This window comes from Phascolarctos cinereus, unplaced genomic scaffold, assembly GCF_003287225.1.
Source record: "Phascolarctos cinereus isolate Bilbo 61053 unplaced genomic scaffold, phaCin_HiC Scaffold_9;HRSCAF=440, whole genome shotgun sequence".
Classification (NCBI taxonomy): domain Eukaryota; kingdom Metazoa; phylum Chordata; class Mammalia; order Diprotodontia; family Phascolarctidae; genus Phascolarctos; species Phascolarctos cinereus.
The window spans coordinates 123,159,975-123,168,498 of NW_027556402.1; the positions used below are offsets into that span (position 1 = coordinate 123,159,975).

General features: G+C 37.1%; 1 pseudogene; it reads left to right on the forward strand.

The window, feature by feature from the left end:
* The first annotated feature begins 6,766 nt into the window (after window positions 1-6,766).
* Window positions 6,767-8,134, forward strand: LOC110194923 (F-box/WD repeat-containing protein 2 pseudogene; annotated as a pseudogene).
* The last annotated feature ends 390 nt before the right edge of the window (window positions 8,135-8,524 follow it).

An 8,524-nucleotide genomic window follows, 5' to 3' on the forward strand; every position in this document is an offset into this window, starting at 1 on the left:
GCTTTTCCTTGTTTTTTTTAATATTATTTTTTCCTTCTCTTTTTCATATTGTCTTTTATGTCGGTATTCTAGGTACATTTTTCTCTTTTGCTTTTTTGCTTGTCTGGAGTATCCACCACTGTGGATTCTTGTTTTTTATTCTCTGTAAATTATTTCTGCTATGCAGGCTACATGTTCTGACATTTCTTTTAACTTCTTATGTTATGTTTTTTTCATATTTCCTTGGAATAATTCTGTAATATCATGTTTTCATATTTTCTCAGGATTCCATAGGATTCTGTGTTTCATCAGTTATAGGTTCAATTTTATTAATCTTTTAATACTTGTTTAGAGAACTAAACCTCAATCCACTCTTCTAATTTATTATTACCATCTCTCTTGATTTAATATGCTTGAAATCTAGGTTTTAATTGTATTTTTTTCTCTTGAAATTGCTGTTTTAAGCTTTTTCCCCTTATATTCTCTTGTCATTCATTTTCTGACTCTTCTCCCTTTGATGGTGATCTGAAAAGCTGCCTCACTCTTCTTCTTACTTTGGGCATTTCGTTTTCAGCTGCTTCAGGCTTTTCCCCAAGAAGCTATGGAAGCTAGGGGCAGGATGAACTTTTTATCAGTATCTTTTCTTTCAGGCCCAGTGTAGCCTCTCAAACTGACTATCTCAATTCCTTCCTTTCTTCTTTTTCTTTCCTTCTCTGGCTGATCTAAATTAGATTTTTTTTTTTGACCATGGAAAGATGGTGCATTAGATGCTCTGGGAAGTGTCTCTGAAAACTTGGGATTCCTTAAGCAACCACCAGGCTTGAATACATGCTGGTAAACTTATGTGACACAATGGACAATAGTTTCACAAGATGAGAAAGTGTGAGTAGGCTTGGTGGAGCATAATATCCACATTGATGAACACATAGAACCTTTTAAGAAAAGGGATAGGGTCTGGTCCTCCCACTTTCACTGTCACAGGGAACTCCCTCACTCTGCAACTTATAGCCCCAAGGAATTACCTAGACTTCTGAGAACTTGTCACTTGCCTAATGTTAAACAGACAGTGTGTATCAGAGGCAGCATTGGGCCCAGGCATTCCTGGTTTTGAAGTCAGCTATCTATCCATTGTACCATACTGTCCTAATAGCACTGTATTCAGTAATACTGTCAATGGTCTTTACTATTATATGCCATGCTTTTAGAAATACATAAAGGGAGAATGAGAACTTGAGAAATGGTAAAAATAATTGTTTCAACTGAATTTATGTTGGGATCTGTTTATAAAGTTGATAAATGTCTGTTACTGTTATATAAGTAATTATTGTAAAGGAATGCAAATTATAGCCTATAGAATTTATTTTTAAAATTATATTTTATATGGAACACTTTTACTAAGTTTGTCTTTATTCTTTATTTTTCTATAATCCAAGACTTTTTAGTCCATTTCCTTTGTTCACATTTAACCTTTCTTTCATATAAATTCAGAAGCTATTGGTACTAAACTGTGTTCTTAGGATGATTTTGCTTTCTTGTCTTATCATGTATAAATTTCCTATCATTCCTTTCCAGATGATAGTGCTATTAAGGTATTCTTGCTTTCTAGAGTTCTCAAATGCTCTTAGGTATGCCAATAAAAATTAAATTTGTATTTTCCTTTTAAATATTGATTTCATTGTCCTCAAACTGGTATTTTGCTAGCAACACAATCATGTGTTTTAGACTTACATTAAACAGTGAATGCCAGCCTTCTCTCCATCTTTGAAAAAGTAATTCTTGTCAATATAGACTAACCTTTCAAAGTTCTATGATCACAGAAAGAAATCAACTATCCCTGAGTGTTTCTTTGTTAATAAACAGTTCAAAAAAAATTATTTCCCACCAATCATAAGCAATTATTTAAGTGATTGAACTACATTTGCTGACATTTTGTTTACCTTATATTGTATGAATAATAATTAGAGCATGAATGAACTTTATCTCTTGTCTGGTCCTCCCACTTTGCCTGGCAGTGTCACCTGATGAGGAGAGAAATTTAACTTGTCATGGCAGGGTAGGCTTCAGGCTGTATAAGAAAAAGGGCAACATATTCTGAAGGCCCCTTTCAACCTCCCAATTTATGGTCTTTTGACCCTTCATTAGCCATCTTCCCACTGCCCTCCATGAAATTCAGCTGCTGTTGCATGAAGTAGTAGGTAGGTGGAATCATGAATTTTCTTCCAATTTTCTTCAACCTTCATCATTTGTTGAAATCCTATGGTACTTCACAGAAGCCCAGAAACTGAGAGTGAGAGTTGTCTCAAATATTATTTACTGTAATTCATAGTTGAATAAGAATCTCTTCTACAACATTCCCAAGGATTAAAAGACCTATAATGAAGGAGAAGGAATAGAGGACCTTATAAATTTCTTCAATGTATACAGTTATGATTGTCCTGCTGTGGGAAATTAGGCATATCAGTATCAAAATCAATGTGTTGATATTCTCTTTTTTATTTTTATTTGATTTTTTAGCTTTTATACACACACACCCACACATACACATAAACATTTACTTCAAAATAGATAATCACAATTTACAAACTTACTCCCCCCAAATATAGGAGGTTTAATTATTCCCCTCTCACTCCCTTTGTACCCCCTCAGGAAGGGAAAGGACATTAGATTAATACCTTATATCAGTTGCTTTAGAGTCTTATTTATCTTGTATTTCTTATGAGTAGGGATTGTTTCATCCACTGTATTCATACCTCTAGGACCTAGCACAGTGACTGGTATAGTAGGTACTTATTATCAAACAGCAGTCTTGCAAATCACTATTATGTCATGTAATGAATCCTGTCTTAAATGGAGGTCTAGGGTTCAAAGTGGTGAAAAAGGTGGGGGAATTTCTCTCTTTTAGTGGTTGAACAGATGGTAAACCTGAACATGTCCTAAGAACTTGAAGGCAGTATTGGCATATTATACTTACTTTCCATTAAGAAATACAGCTAACCTTTCTAGACCACCATTGATTCTGAAAGGTTATTGTCCTGAATGCAGTTTTTCTCATTAATTACAGAACATTTCATCTTTTACATAGAAGATCAGAAGGTGGCTTTGCAATACCATGAATTGCTAAAACTAATTTTTGCAGAAGCAGTACAAAATCATTTTTTCCTTCTTAATTGTCTAGTGGCCATAATTCTAATTAAAAAAAAACACCTAAAAGTGAGAATTTTGTTTAGATTCCATCCTAGCCAAGTCTCTAAATGATCATTAGGTAGTAATAAAAACTGTACTCCATTAGCTAAATATCATAAGGATAATAATGGCCACCATTTTGATTACATACAGTACTGCTTTTTTAATTTCAAATCTGCTCTTTGAACTTAGATTAAAATGATTCTAAGAAGTCTGTCTTTGGAATGTATCTTACTGAAATAAAACAAAAAAAATAATTTCTATTGAGCATGAAAAAAAGATATTTCATATTTTTGACAGCCTCTTTCTTGTGGCAGTACATAAAATGGGAGAGTGAACAAGTATTACGTGAATGTAATCAATGTAGGCAGCCAATCTGGATTACTGTCTCAACTCTTCACTTCAGTTTTCTGATGTAGACTCAACCAATGATTATGATGGATGGTGGGTTTCCTAAGAAGCATGCATATACTATGCATATTCCATATACTTTTAATGCATGTTATATATAACATAGTATACATAAGTGTCTATTATATAATATTATACATGTAATATTTATAAAGTATATGGAATTATTTTGTTCCCTTAATTTCTGAAGAATTAAAGTTGAAAATAACTGAAAGGGCATTGGACAGGTTCATAGTGAGTATAAGTAGTACCCAATATAGTACCAGTAGTTGCAAAGAGATGTGAAAGCAGGTGGCATTGTAATCTGATGGAAAAAACAGGCTCTGGAGTCATAAGAACTATTTTTAAATTCTACTTTTGAAATCAGCTATCTGTTCATGGGCCAACCATTTACTCTTCCTAGGCCTCAATTCTCTTGCTTATAAAGGTGGGGATGGATTATATAGACTCCAAGTTCCTTTCCAATTCTAAATCTATCATACTGTGATAAATCATGTGTATGTGTGCCTGGCAAAAGTTGTGGTGTGATTATGTAAGAAATGAAGAAATTGATGCATAGCTCATGAACTACTTCAATGGTGTCTATAAAATATCAAAAGAAATAAAGTAGGATGCCCAACATGGAGAGCCCTGTGGAGAACTGGTAGAAGGATATGGACAAGAGCCACACTTGATGAGGGGTAAAAATGGGTGACACTTTACATTATTGAGAGGGGTACCCACACAGATGCACTTATAGCTCCATCAGATTAGCAAAGTATTTTTTTTTCATTTGATCTTTGAAACTGTAAGAAGTACTACATTAAAAACAAACAAATAAACTTCAGGGAAAGGGTGTGGATGGCTAGCACAGAACCATGCTTCATATAACCATTGGCCTTGCTTCTAGGGAACATCCAGGGATCACCCTGTGGAGAAGGCAGCCACCAATACTGCCACTGGGAATAACAGTTGTCAACCAACTGCCACTTGGGTGAAGTAAGGCAGCATAGCTGAAAGCAGAAACATGCCTGAGAGAGGAGACAAAAGGTGGCATTTACCAAGGAGGCAAACAAGTACTGCTAGTCCTAAATTCCCTCAGACCTTGGTAGAGACACTCCAGGAGTCTGCTTTGTGGTCACTTTCTCCTTTCCTCCCTCTTTCCGCCTATACTCAGACCATTAGACATTCTTCAAGCCACAGAAGCTGTGCTCATGGAAATGAGACCTGGCAACTGCCTCTGTAAGTGTTGGGGTTTTTTTTTTCTACTTCCTCAACAGCCACAACTACTACAAAATCTGAAAATAAAGTTCCCACTTCAAAATTCTTTAGCCATAAAATAGTTAAATATTAGAAATCAATATAGGTTTATTAATGGAAAGAAAATGAAAGAAATAAGGATTACTAGACCTCTCCATCCAATTTATAGCTGGCGTTTCTTATACATGTTGGTTCCCCCTGAAAGAATATGAGCTCCAGGAGAACAGGGATGGTTTTGCTTTTCTTTGTCTTCCCAGTGGTTAGCACAATGTCTGGTACATAGTGAGCACTTAATAAGTGATGATTCATTCATTCATTCATTCATGCATAGATTCACCCTAATTTATTTAGTTCAGCTTCCTAGGCAAATCAATGGTTTTAATGCTGACCAAATTAGAGGATGTTATCTACCAACTTCCAGGACATTACCCTTTCTTCAAAGAGATCAAGGCCTGGCTCATGATATTTCTCTCCCCTCTACTATTTACAGTAGCAAAAGAGTGAATTGAACCCAGTACACTTTTCCCTTCTCCATTCCAATCTTTTGTTGAAACAACTTTATTCTCTCATCTGCAATCAAATTAATTATTCCACTGTTACATCAGTTATCACACATTGCAAACCTCCTTCACCCCTACTCGCATGCTGCTGACCATAGGTGGAGCAATTTATAAAGTTGTACTGACTGTATCCACCACAACTTTGTATTATCTACTCTCAACTTGGTCCTAACTGAAGTAAAACATTTATTCTCCTCTCCCATAATTTATTCATTATTCTAAGACCTCGTCTAGTCTAACCTCCATAGTTTATAATTTAGAAAACTGAGTCACAGGGAGAAGTGCTTTATCCAAAATCACATAGTAGATTAATAAAGACGAGATTTCAACCTAGGTACTCTCATTCCTAAGAGAATGTTCTTTCCTGTGTATCATACTAGATACTGAGTGTACAGAATATGGTTATCTCAATAGCAATGCAAAACTGATAAGATCATTAGTAATGCATAAATATGAATATGCACATTAGAAATATACTGTATTACATTAGTAATGCATATATATGAATATATGCATTATATATTATATATGCATATATTATATGCATTATATATGAATACATATACACACATACAAATAGATGTACACATATATACACATATGCAAAGAGCCAAGCAACAAGGGAAAACCATGCTAATAAACAATTTTTCTGTGTACTACAGTTTGAGGATTTAGGTAAAGTCTTGCACAGAAAATTTCTGTGTATTCAATTTACAATTATAATAGAACATAACAGTGCTGTAATAATCAACTTATGCAATTCTTTGTCATTTTTTATCCTCTTATTCTCCATTTCTAACATTCTTAGCTTTTCAGTCTTTTTGACCTATCTCTCCCCTTATTTCCCAATCCTCAGTCCTTTTCCTTGCTTTGAGGCTCAAGAAATGCTTAATTTCTGTATGTGTAGTCTACTTTTTGATTAATGTTGAGTATCTTTATACTATTAGGCAACCCAGGTTAAAAGTTTGATGCCATATCCTTTTTCTGAGATAAAATATGCTGCATGGTCATCCCATAAGAGTTTCCCCCCCCCCAAATTGTTAGTGGATCACCCCAATGGAATTACATTATAAGTATTTTGTATTTATTTTTCTGCATTTTTTTTCCTCCAGAAGACAAGCTTCTTGAGGGCAGGGACAAATTTGTTTTTGTTTCTGTATTTTTATTCCCAGTGCCCAGTAAGTACTTTTTACAAAGTATGTGCTTAATAAGTATTTGCTCACTGGTAAAAAAAAAAAAATGGCCCAAGACTGCGGAACCCCTAGCGGCGGCCGCGAGTCGGGGCCATGACTGCCGAAGGGTCCAGCCACTGCTAAGCTCCGCCTGCCGGCGGGCGCCTAGCCGGTGTGTGTCCATCCCGAGGTCCCGGGTCCCGGACCGCGCCCTCAGGTTAATTTTTCCATAACTTTATGGAGAGAAAAGGCTTTGAGACGTGGCTTGATAACATTTCTGCTACATTTCTTTCTCTGACTGACTTGCAGAAAAAGTCTGTATCATCTGATTAGTCTGAGTGGAGCAATCCAGCTCAGGCATCTCTCCAATAACCTAGAGACTCTGCTCAAGCGAGACTTCCTCAAACTTCTTCCCCTGGAGCTCAGTGTTTATTTGTTAAAATGGCTCGATCCTCAGACCTTACTCACATGTTGCCTTGTCTCTAAGCAGTGGAGTAAGGTTATAATTGCCTATAAAGAGGTATGGCAGACCGCTTGTAGAAACTTGGGCTGGCAGATAGATGCTTCCGTTTAGGATGCTATGCATTGGAAGAAAGTTTATTTGAATGCAATTTTGAGAATGAAGCAATTGAAGGACGATGAAGCCTTTGAGACCTCATCATTAATTGGACACAGTGCCACAGTATATGCACTTTACTACAAGGATGGGCTTCTCCGTAAGGGGTCAGATGACTTGCCTGCAAAACTCTGGGATGTGAGCACAGGACAGTGGATATATGGCATCCAGACTTGTGCTGCTGTAAAGTTTGAAGAACAGAAACTTGTGACAGGATCCTTTGATAACACAGTAGCCTGTTGGGAACGGAGTTCAGGAGTCCGAACCCAGCACTTCTCAGGACACATAGGTGCAGCGTTCAGCATGGGCTACAACGACGAGCTTGATCTCTTGGTGAGTGGTTCTGCTGACTTCGCTGTGAAAGTATGGGCCTAATCAATGGGGACGTGCCTGAACACACTCACAGGACACACTGAGTGGGTAACCAAGGTGGTTTTACAGAAGTGCAAGGTCAAGTCTCTGTTGCATAGTCCTGGAGATCACATTCTCCTCAGTGCCGACAAGTATGAAATCGAGATTTGGCTGATTGGAAGAGAAACCAACTGCGAATGCTTAAAAACATTGTCTGTATCTGAGGATCAAAGTATCTGTTTGCAGCCCAGACTCCATTCTGATGGCAAATATATCGTATGTAGTTCAGACCTAGGACTTTATCAGTGGAACTTTGCCAGCTATGATATTCTCAGGGTTATCAAGACTCCAGAGTTAGCAGATTTGGCATTACTTCGCTTTGGAGATATCTTTGTCCTGTTATTTGACAACCGCTATCTCTACTTCACACACTTAAGGACAGAGAACCTGATCAGCCGCTGGCCTCTGCCTAACTACGGAAGTCAAAAAGGGGCTCAAGTTTCTTGGCAGGTGAAATGCCATGGCTGAATGGACTACATGGGCAGAATGACATGGATCTGGTTTTTGCCACCAGTACGCGTGACCACAGTATTCACTGGGTGTTATGGAAGGAACATGGTTGAAGACATGGACAACAGCTAAAAAAAAAAATGACTTTGGGTGCTGAGGTTGTTGCTGCTGATGTAGCCTCTGTGGGAGCCAATTTTGCATGAACCAAAATTCACACCTAATGCCCCATGTGCTTCATCAGGAGAATTCAACTTTAAAAGCCAGGAAATAGACAAACACCAGGAGAAGAACAAAAAAAAGCAGAAATGGACAATGACCATGGATTCTTACTACAGGGACAGGGAAGATCAAAACACAATTTCAGAAGAGGACAACGTGGTCAATATACCTACATCCAAAACCTCAAAAGGAAATATGAACTAGTCTCATGCCCAAAAGACCTTCTTGGAAGAGCTCAAGAAGTATTTTAAAAGTCATATAAGAGAGGTAGAAGAAAATTTGGG